At 34.2% G+C, this 12,045-nt stretch overlaps 1 pseudogene; it reads left to right on the forward strand.

Annotated features, from left to right (window-relative positions):
- Positions 1-3,481: 3,481 nt before the first annotated feature.
- Positions 3,482-6,805, forward strand: LOC123200790 (annotated as a pseudogene).
- The last annotated feature ends 5,240 nt before the right edge of the window (positions 6,806-12,045 follow it).

Genomic DNA, 12,045 nt, shown 5'->3' on the forward strand with positions numbered 1-12,045 from the left:
TTTCACACTTTTTTTCCATGAAAAACTAGTTCTATTGGTCAATGAAAAGTATCTCAGAATTTTCAGAGTCACAACTAAATAAAAGTCCAAATCAATTTAAGTAGAGTTTTGGATAAGTCATTCTTTATCTTTTCCGAGAAAACACGTGTCTCTAAGGAATTGTCCATGGTTCTTAAAATAAACCTTTTTTCTTTTTATCATGCTTTAAGGGATTTTTTTTTCTTTTAACATAAATAATTCACATAAACTTGAAACATTTGAAAGATTCTTTCCCAGAAATCAAGATCTATAGATCCAGTTATTTTAAGTAATTCCCCTAAAATGGCACACGGTAAATTTGTGAAATACTTTAGATTATTTTTTTATCGTCAATTTCTTTTAATAGAAACTTTTGTTAACGTTAATAAAATAAGGACGAATTTGCTTTCAGAAATTAAAATTCCATTATATATGAAATTCTCCTTGGCAAGTTATTACACATTTTCCAGGAAAAAGAGATCCGTAGTTACAATATAAATAGGTGAACTCAGAATACTCAATTCTCACCATAGAATTTTTTGTGGCTTTATTTCACTGTTACTCATCAAATTCTTCTTATTTTGTCTGTTTATTTTTCTCATTTTTCCTTGATTGATTTGTTGTTGACATCTCAATCCATTATTTTGTTCATCCAATTTACACTAGTCCGATATTCCCAAACTCTTCCTTACAATAATGTCTTTGAGCCATCTAAACAAGGACACAGTATTTTGGCGGTGGCAAAACTAAGACAATTTCATGCAATTTTGGCCGAATTAAATTCGTGGCCAAAAACAAAATTTTAAACAAAATTCAATACACTGTTTCTAATTTGCATAATATATGCAATACGATTCATAGAAAGTATAACAAATACGTATCCTAGGCTCTGATACCAACGTTAGAAATAATTAAACATGCTAGGATCAAATTTTTTTGAAATCTGTAAATAAAGATTTTGTGTACCTATTTCAATTTTCGATGAAGCTTTTTTGAATTTTACATGAGGTGTTGAAGTTAGTCTATTTCTACGATACCATTTGCTCACGTATTACTTTTCATTTTGGGAGACGAATTTACTATGCATTTTTAGTTTTGTAGAAGAAGAGAGGAAAGAGATTTTTTCTGAAAATAGCGTAATCATAATGAGGAGACAGTTTGGATAGTTTATATATGTCCAATTGCCCTCCAACTCTTCCTCATAACTGTCCATGACAGTATATTTAACTGGGTCAGGTCAACCCGTCATGGGTGGACCCGGATCCAATAGTTAGCAAGGTATCACATGCATCTATTGGAAAATGATGGGAAAGAAAGGTGGTACCTACTTCACGAGATAGCGTCGTAGTCTATGTTTTCTGAAATTAAAGACCTTGAAGACATCCCAACTTTTCCTATGTTTCTTTTGCGAAAGTAATTAATTATTATTGCGTGAAGTAGAGTTGAAGTTGGAAATGTAAAGGTTATTTTGGGGGAGAGGGGCATGAAGAGAGAAAAATCATAATTAAAAATCAAATATTTCATACTTAATTAGGATTAGATTAGGGTTATCCTAAGTTGGGTGAGGAGACTATATTTATAAAATCCAAAAACTCTCTTCAGGACTCTACTCCGAAATTGAGTCATTCTATGGCTGCTCCTCGAGTAATTCTATGCATATTTTGTGTGAGAATTCTACCAAAGAGTCTATATCTAACCCTTTTCGCATTCGTTTATTTTATAATTAGCATTAGATTTGATGAGCTTCAAGCAACTACCTGTATCGCATCTACTTTGTTTGAATTTGTATTTGTCTCATATTATGTCATTCTAGGTGTAGGTTTATATCTGGTTTAGATACTTTATGCTTTCGAAAATGCAAAGAAAGACAACGAGTTAAGGACCTTGTAAGAGATATCGACTTGTTATGTTTCTTTCAGGTTGCGTGACTAGAAATTGAAGCTTTAAGGAAGTAATAATTTGATAGCGTGAATTAGACTTGAAGTTGCAATTCAACGGAAAATTAGAAAAAGTTTCGCTAATTGCTTCACATGCAGCACGTCCAGATTAATGGGGAATACTGCTGCCCCAACAAATGAACTGAGTGGACACCTTCCCCTTTTTCCCTAACCCTAACATGACTCCGCCATCATGGACTATAGGAAAATTTTAAAATATTTTATCATCCATATCATCAATGTATCAAAAATGAATTTTTGCAATCTCATAAATGTTTTTCTCTTGCCCTAAATTTAGACTGATTTCCTTGTTTCTTTGATGTCAAATCCGTCATTAAGTCAACCGAACTAATTGAGGTAGAACGTTACAGTCAATCCAACTAATATGTAACTGTTAGAATCGTGTTAAGTGGGAACAAATGTGGGTTAGGCAGGATCCACAAGGAGCTGGCATAGTAAGTTTTCAGAAAATTTCAATTCGTTATTAATAAAAGGATACACTTTTAGTTGAACCAACCAAGAGAAATTTTTGGTGTTAAATTATAAAAAGAATTGGCATTGGCTAAGTTATGGAAATCAAAGTTCAAAGTCTTAACTTGATTTAAAAAAAAAAAAAACATACGTAATTAGATATACATCAGCTTGAGGAATAAGGCTGTCGTTAAAGTAGAAGCAAAGGATTTAACGGCAAAAAAACAGAGGGAGAGAAAGGAACTGCCACGAAGAAAAGAATAGAGATATTTACAGAAAATAAAAAAGTAAAGAGCAAACCGAGAGAAGAAGGAAAAAAGAAGGGAACGCAAAGGAACAATAAATTGACCAAAACAGTCAGCATTTGGTGACAGAATGAAGGAAATAAATTAGTTCATTGCAGGGAAATCGACTTATTTTATCACAATTCACAAGACAGAACCAGTTAAGAAAATGTAGGATTGCCCTACCATCTAGAAAATGACGGAGGAACAAAATGCATTAGCCAATTCTATGATAAGAATTATTAATAATTTTGTTTGTGAATCAGGACACTTAATTTCAGAATAAATTCCATAGTTTATTCATTTGTTCTTCTGAAAACCCTGCTTCCCTCTTGGAGGTGAAACACGTACATTCATAAAATTAATCAACGAAGCAAGCACCCTGGAAATCACCCAAGTACGAATTCTACAAAGAATCATTGAAAATGAAAGGAGAGAACACACGCCTTTAAATCTTCCAATCCAAGAAATCCGGAATCCTAGAAAAAATGTCAGTTATTTTTTTAATATTAACATTGGAAAAGCAATGTGGGTCAAGTAAAATTTTTAAGTAATATGCAATCTTTACAACTATTCCTTACCATATAAAACAAACCTTTTTTCTTTTTATCATGCTCTAAGGGATTTTTTTTTTTTTCTTTTAACATAAATAATTCACATAAACTTGAAACATTTGAAAGATTCTTTTGAAAGATTCCAGGAAAAAGAGATCCGTAGTTACAATATAAATAAATGAACTCTGAATACTCAATTCTCACCATAGAATTTTTTGTGGCTTTATTTCATTGTTACTCATCAAATTCTTCTTATTTTGTCTGTTTATTTTTCTCATTTTTCCTTGATTGATTTGTTGTTGACATCTCAATCCATTATTTTGTTCATCCAATTTACACTAGTCCGATACTTCCAAACTCTTCCTTACAATAATGTCTTTGAGGAATCGTAAACCCAATGAGCCAGAGCCATCTAAACAAGGACACAGTATTTTGGCGGCGGCAAAACTCCAAAAAAGAAGGTGGCGATTGGCTTTTGATGTCATTCGCTTCACCCGGGCTCTTGCCTCTTTGTCAAAGTTAGCTCTACAGAGCAACAAAGAACTGTTGCGGTCCCTCTCCTATGTTGCCATTGATGTCGGTGGAGCATTGCCACAGGATGAGGCTGCCGATATTTTTCTCGACATTGATCAGAAGATACTCGCTACCATGGTGAAAGAGAAGAGCTTCGAGTCTTTGAGTAATCTTGGAGGAGTGGAGGAAGTTGCTGCAATTCTTGGAACCGACAAAAAGAATGGCATCGCAGCAAACGAGGCTCAACTTCTGCATAGAAAGAATGTTTTTGGTAAAAACTGTTACAAAAAGCCTGATGCGAAAAGCTTTTTAAGTTTTGTTTATGAAGCATTCAAAGATACAACATTTATCATACATCTGGTCTGTGCCATACTCTCTCTGGCTTTCGGTATCAAAGAAGATGGCCTGAAAGAAGGGTGGTATGATGGTGGCAGTATTATATTTGCTGTGTTTTTGGTTGTAATTGTCTCTGCCATCAGTAACTTTAAGCAGAACAGACAATTTGAAAAGCTTTCTAACGAGAGCGGTGACTTAAAAGTTGAAGTACTTAGAGATGGCAGGCGTCGAGCAGTGTCCATCTTTGAAGTTGTTGTAGGAGATGTTGTGTGTTTGAAGATTGGCGATCAAATTCCGGCTGATGGGTTGTTCTTGAATGGTCACTCCTTGAAGGTGGATGAATCTAGCATGACTGGCCAAAGTGACCATGTTGAGATTAATGGCAGCATAAATCCTTTCTTGCTTTCTGGCACAAAGGTCTCCGGTGGCTATGGTTCTATGCTTGTTACTTCTGTTGGGATGAACACCGCATGGGGAGAGATGATGAGTTACGTTAGTCGTGAGTCGGATGAGCGGACTCCTCTGCAAGTTCGCCTGAACGAGCTGACGTCCTATATCGGGAAGATTGGATTGGCTGTAGCTGTGCTGGTCCTTCTTGTTATGTTGATTCGTTACTTCACAGGAAACACCACAGATGAAAATGGAAACAGAGAGTTCAACCGCGGAAAGTCAAAGTTTGATGATATAATGAATTCCGTTCTGAGAATTATTGCTGCAGCAGTCACCATAGTTGTGGTTGCCATTCCTGAAGGTCTGCCTCTTGCTGTCACTCTTACTCTGGCCTACTCTATGAAGCGTCTGATGGCTGACAATGCGTTGGTTAGAAAACTCTCTGCTTGTGAAACAATGGGCTCTGAATGATCTGCACAGACAAAACAGGCAGCCTCACTTTGAATGAAATGAAGGTAACAGAGTTTTGGGTTGGAAAGGAAGCCATGAATGATTTTGATATTGCAGCTGATGTTTATGAGTTGTTGCGAGATGGGGTTGGTCTAAACACAATTGGAACCGTTTACAAGTCGAATTCTGCATCAACTCCTGAGATATCTGGTAGTCCGACTGAGAAAGCAATACTCTCTTGGGCTGTGTTGGACATGGAAATGATTCTGGATGAGTCAAAGCAAAACTGTGACATAATCCATGTAGAGACCTTCAATTCAGAGAAAAAGAGATGTGGTGTCTTGCTGAGGAGGATCAATGAAAAAGTTGTTCACACACACTGGAAGGGAGCTGCCGAGATGATACTGGCCATGTGTTCACATTATTATGACAGAAATGGTTCCATGAAAGTCATTGATGGTGAAGAAAGAATCCAGTTTGGCACAGTTATCAAGGGTATGGCAGCTAAGAGCTTGCGATGCATTGCCTTTGCTCACACTAAAGTTTCAGAAGAAAATGGGCAAACTCATGAGAAGCTTGAAGAATCTGGATTAACCTTGCTGGGATTCGTTGGTTTGAAGGATCCATGTCGGCCAGGTGTGGGAAAAGCTGTAGAATCTTGCAAGAAAGCTGGAGTGAACGTCAAAATGATCACCGGAGATAACATCCACACGGCAAGAGCTATAGCTGTTGAATGTGGAATACTCAGCCCTGGTGAAGATTTGAATACAGAAGCTGTAGTAGAAGGTGTTCAATTCAGGAATTACTCATATGAAGAGAGGATGGAGAAGATTGAGAAGATCAGTGTGATGGCAAGATCTTCCCCTTTTGATAAGCTTTTAATGGTACAGTGCTTGAAGGAAAAAGGTCATGTGGTAGCTGTTACAGGAGATGGGACAAATGATGCGCCTGCTCTCAAAGAAGCTGACATTGGGCTCTGCATGGGAATCCAAGGCACTGAAGTTGCAAAGGAAAGCTCGGATATAATCATCTTGGATGACAATTTTTCCTCTGTGGTGACTGTTTTGAGGTGGGGAAGGTGTGTCTACAACAACATCCAAAAGTTCATCCAGTTTCAGCTCACAGTGAATGTTGCAGCCCTTGTCATCAATTTCATTGCAGCAGTTTCTTCTGGTGATGTTCCACTGACTGCTGTCCAGCTCTTATGGGTGAATCTAATAATGGATACCCTGGGAGCTTTAGCATTGGCCACCGAACGACCCACCAACCAACTTATGACAAAACCACCTGTAGGTCGATCAGCTCCTCTCATAACCAGGGTCATGTGGACGAATATTGTTGCTCAGGCTTTGCATGAAGTAACTGTTCTATTGATCCTGCAGTTCGAAGGAAGATCTCTCTTCAGTGTGGATGAGAAGACAAAAAACACCCTGATATTCAACAAATTTGTCCTCTGCCAGATTTTCAATGAGTTTAGTGCAAGGAACCTGGAGGAAAAGAACATATTCAAGGGGCTGCACAAGAACAAATTGTTTATCGGGATTATTGGGACAACACTATTTCTACAAGTGTTGATGGTGGAGTTTCTCAAAAAGTTTGCCAACACTGAGAGGCTGAATTGGGGGCAAGGGGGTGCTTGTGTTGGCATTGCTGCTATGTCCTGGTTGATTGGTTGGCTAGTGAAGTGGATTCCAGTTTCTTGAAAACAATGTCGCTTCTTTTCCAGGCTGGGAGGATCTGCAAATTGAACAAGTTATTATAGCCAGAGTCTGAATTATATTTTATTAGTAGTCCATAATAATAGGATAGGAGAGAAAATTGGATTTACTTTGCTGCTTCAACTTTTACATTAATGTACTCTCCTTGTGAATTATATTCAGTCCGAAAAAAAAAAAAGAAGACCATCCTGATTATACAGAGGCCAAAGGACTTGTTTCCACCCAAAGTTTGTTGAATTCTCAAATTACAGTCTGTTAAGTATTAAAAATCCAAATTCTCACATGTGAACGGTTAAAATTAACTGAATCAGTTAATTTTAATGGCAAAATCATTATTTTACTAATAATATATAAAAAATAATAAAATTTTATCTCATCTTCCTTTTGATTTAGAAACTAACAATTTTCCTGTAAAATTAAGTTTTGAAAAATTATATTTTCCCCGTAAAGTTTCATTTTTAACCTATTTTTTTCTGACCACTAGAATTTGATGTCACCTCTCTTTTCTGCCGCCGACCTCCCTTTGGCCCTGACTCCCTCTACCATCTTCATCTCTTGAGACCAAAAACTTGGGCCACCGAGAGAGACAAGAAACTTTGGAGATTAGTGCAAAAGAGAGATCGTAAACTCGAACCACCTGGAGATATATTGGCATTGGTGAAGAAAGTTAGGCATCGTTCCGGAATTGGAAGGAAAGCATGACGCAAAACTAGAGAGAGAGGATGCAATGACGAGAAGACAGGAGAAAGTCGTGTCTTGAAGGAGCTAGAAGGGAGCTCGAACACCAAATGGAAAGAAAGGCCAACGTCCACTAGGTCTCAAGCAGAGAAGGATGGAGGAAGAGGGTCACTGAAAAACATTCAAGAAACTGAACCAAATTAGGGGAGAATTGAAAATTGCAGAAGGCTAGGGGTGGTGAGAGAAAGAAGAAAAAAGAACAGGGGGTTAACAGAAATTGCAAAACTGTCAATAGGTTTTCAAATCTGAAAAAAAATTAGGTTTTAAGGAGGAAAATTGTTAATTTTTAAGGTTTAGAGAAAAATAATGATAAAAATTTTAAACTATATTATTTTGTTAACTTTAATCATGATGGATGGATATTTGAATTTTGAAAAATTAATGGGTCAAAATTTAAAATAAAAAAAAGAGTAAACTTTGGTTGGCATAAGTCCTTTGGCCTTGTACAAATTATTAGTATAGCACAGAATTTTTTTAATTGAAAAAATTAAAATTGGTTGCTTTTTCCAGTAAAGTCAACCCACCAATTGATCACCAATCGAAAGCCAGTCTTTCCCAGTTGACCTTATAAGAAACATAAAGCACCTGTCAAATTCTTCGGATATAAGTGGCTACTAAACCATAAATTTCTTATTTTCCACTAAAGTAGGCCCTCTGGCCTTGACCGACAAGTTACCCATATTGCGAATGAGTAATCAAGGGTTCAAAATAGTTCCCGTAAATTTGGAGCAACTAAAATAACATAAAATGTCACCAAGAACATCAGCGCTCTAACCATAGTAAGAAATATATATTTGCATGGATCAGTTGCTTTCGGCTTTCCCCAAAACAGTTGGCCAAATCACCATGTCCCACCCAAGGTTCAATGAAATGCTGATTTCCACATGTTAAGTTTCAAAAAACCAATTTCTCACTGATAACACTTCTTGCCCAGCATACGAACTGATTCACTAACATTTTTTTCCAGTCTTGGATTTTACCAGCGCTTAAAATTCCTGGAGACTAATGTGAGTAATTTTCATAGCACAAACAACAGGTTACCTGCCTGAATTTAGGTCGACTTCTTTCTCTGCAAAACCTTTATTCATGGGACTCTTTGGTATCACATCAATAAAGGAAAATCATATATCATATTAATAGTGAAAATAATAACTCTTTTCTTCGATCTAAATTGAATAGAACGTTAAAATCATCATCATCTACATGTTGTCAAAGAGGGAACAAATGTTAAACTATAAACCATCCAATTTTTACGGATATTGGTTACGCTATGAAAATCAAAGTTCAGAGTCTTAACTCAACGACATACGTAAATAAAAAGTAAACCAGTTAAGTGGAAATGAAAAATATCGAAGATAAAGCTAAAAGAGAAGGTGAACTGCCATGAAGGCAAGAATAAAGAAATCAAAGTAAAAGAATGAGGAAACAAAGGGATGAAGTGAAGAAGAAGAGAAGTAGAGTGGAAAAAGGATTTAGAAAAAAGGCATGAAAATAGAAAATCGTGTTGGACTTTTAATGATTTCTCACCGAAAAAGTACTAACCGGTAAGAAATGTAAAGATAGACTGGGTCAGATTGACAAGTTAAACTGGATGGTTTATATATTTATGGGAAATTGAAATTTTTAGCACTTTTTTATTCCGTGTATACAAAATTGTCACCTATCCTAAAGCTTTCACAAATATACCACAACAGTACTCACCTTCCCCAAAATACCCCTCTTCAATCTTTCATGCATAAATTCTCTCTCCTCTTCTCTGCAACTTTTTTTTCTCTTCTTCTTCTTCTTCCAAAGTTATAAAGAAATCACTCTCTCTTCTCCCTCATCTTCAAAAACAAAAATAGGAATGAAACAACCAAATTCTTCAAATTAAGAATTCTTCAAAGTAAGGATTTAAAAAAAAAAAGGGGAAAAAAAAGAGCAACCTACAAGATAAAAAATGACCATCGAAGAAATGACCATGTAACAGTATTTAACTAGAAAAAAAAAAAATTGATATTTAAGGATTTAAGTGAAACAAAAAAAAAACTGGACATTTAACTTAAAAAAAAAAAAAGGTTGGCGTGAAAGTTGCTGTGTAACGCCAATCCTTAATATATGTATATAATATTAAATAATATTATTATATTAATATAATATATTATATACTATAATATTATAATATATTATAATTTATATAATTAAATTATAATATTTTATAATATAATATTATATATATAATATAAAATATATTATATATAACATATATAATTATTACAGGGGTTGGCGATGCCGCCAACCCCTGGTAATATATATTATATATATAATAATATTATTATATTAAAATATTATAATTATATATTAATATAATATATAAAATATTATAATTTATATAATTAATTTTTAATGTTATTATAATATTTTATAATATAATATTATATAATATATAAAATATATTATATAATATATAATATTATATATTCTATAATTATATATTATTATAATATATTACATATTTTATATAATAAAATTTATATAATTATAAATAGGGAGAAGGACTATTTCCCACCCAACTTTTGATGCGTTCTCAACTTGCCACCAACGGCAGGTGAAAATCCAGTTTTTCCACCCATGACCAAACTGCCATCCAATTTTTCAGTTAGGGACAGGGGCAAAATCGTCATTTGCTATTTAAAACATTAAAATTTTTAAATTTTACCGTTTCCCCCCTCCAGGTTTTAAAAACTAATAATTAACCCATCCTCAAAGTTTGAAAAGTTTAGATTGCACCTTTGGGGTTTGCTTCCTTCTCCGGCCACCATCGACGGCCGACGCATTCGACCGATCTCCCATCTCCGACTACAAAGGATGACGAAGGACGACGCTACGCTTCGACGACGACGACTACAAACGACGACGCTTCGACGAGGGACGCTTCGACGACGACGACGCTTCGTCTGTTCTTCCAGATCTCCGTCTCCGTCTCTTCGTTTGTTCTTCCAGATCGACGCCCCCCATCTCCGTCTCCGTCTGTTCTTTCAGATCTCCCATCTCCGTCTGTTCTTCCAGATCGACGCCCCCCATCTCCGTCTCTTCGTCGCATCGTGCGACGAAGGGATCTCCGTCTCTTCGTCGCACCGTGCGATGAGGAGAGGAAGATCTCTTCGTCGCACCACCGCCGTCGCACCAGGAGAAGGAGGAGTCCGGTGACGACGCCGAAGAAGACGTCCGGAGTCGAAGTTGGAGAATGGGGGTGAAATGCTAGTTTTGAAAGTTATGGGGGGCGGCTGTATTTTGAAAAATATGGAAACCCTAGGTTTGGGGTGAAAATGTTAGTTTTTAAAGTTGAGGGGTATTTTGTCATCTGCCGTGGGGTGAAAATGTTAGTTTCTAAAACCTAAGGGGGGTGAATGGTAAAACTCTCACATTAATTTTGAGAAATTAAATTGAGGGGTATTTTTGTCATTTCATCTAACAAGGGTAAAATAGACATTTTACCCTTATGCAAACAGAAATCATCCATTTTAACAGCTCACGGGTGGGAAAACTGGATTTTCATCTGCCGTGGGTGTTAATTTAAGAATGCATCAAAAGTTGGGTGGGAAATAGTCCTTCTCCCTTATAAATATTATATTATAATATAATTTTATATTTTATAAAATATATGTAAAAGCAGTCTGGGTTGGCGATAAGGGAAATTGGCCTGTAGCATTAATGTAGGGTGGGCCCACCTTTTATAAAGCAAAACATGATTTTTATATATATATATAATTATTTAATTTTATATATATATATAATTATATTATATATTAATATATGATATATTATATTATATTTTAATTAGAATATTATAATTATATTATATAATTATATATTATAATATATTATATACTATAATATTATCATATAATAATATATTAATATAATATATAATATAATTATAATATAATATTACATATATAATATAATATATATAAAATATATTATATATAATTATTACCAGGGTTGGCGACATCGCCAACCCTTGGCGCCAAGGGTTGGCGATGTCGCCAACCCCTGGTTATATATATTATATATTATATATATATAATATTATATTATAATATAATTTTAAATTTTATAAAATATATGTAAAAAGAGTCTGGGTTGGCGATTAGGGGAAATTGGCCTGTAGCATTAATGTAGGGTGGGCCCACCCTTTATAAAGCAAAACATGATTTTTATATATGTATAATTATTTAATTATATATATATATATATATATATATATAATTATATTATATATTTATATTAATATATGATATATTATATTATATTTTAATTAGAATATTATAATTATATATTATTTATATTATTATAATTATTATTTTATTATAATAGTATATTAATATTAAAATATATTATTATAATATTAAAGATATTCTAGTATTAATAATTATATATTATAATATATAATATTATATATATTAATATAATATATATAATATTATATTAATATATTTTTTTGCCAGTATTAATAATTATATATTATAATAAATAATATATTATATTATTAATATATATATATTAATATTATATATAATATTATATATTATATATATAATATATAATTGCCAAAGGTTGGCGGCATCGCCAACCCATGGCGACACCAAGGGTT

This window comes from Mangifera indica, chromosome 2 (genome assembly GCF_011075055.1).
Source record: "Mangifera indica cultivar Alphonso chromosome 2, CATAS_Mindica_2.1, whole genome shotgun sequence".
NCBI classification, from domain to species: domain Eukaryota; kingdom Viridiplantae; phylum Streptophyta; class Magnoliopsida; order Sapindales; family Anacardiaceae; genus Mangifera; species Mangifera indica.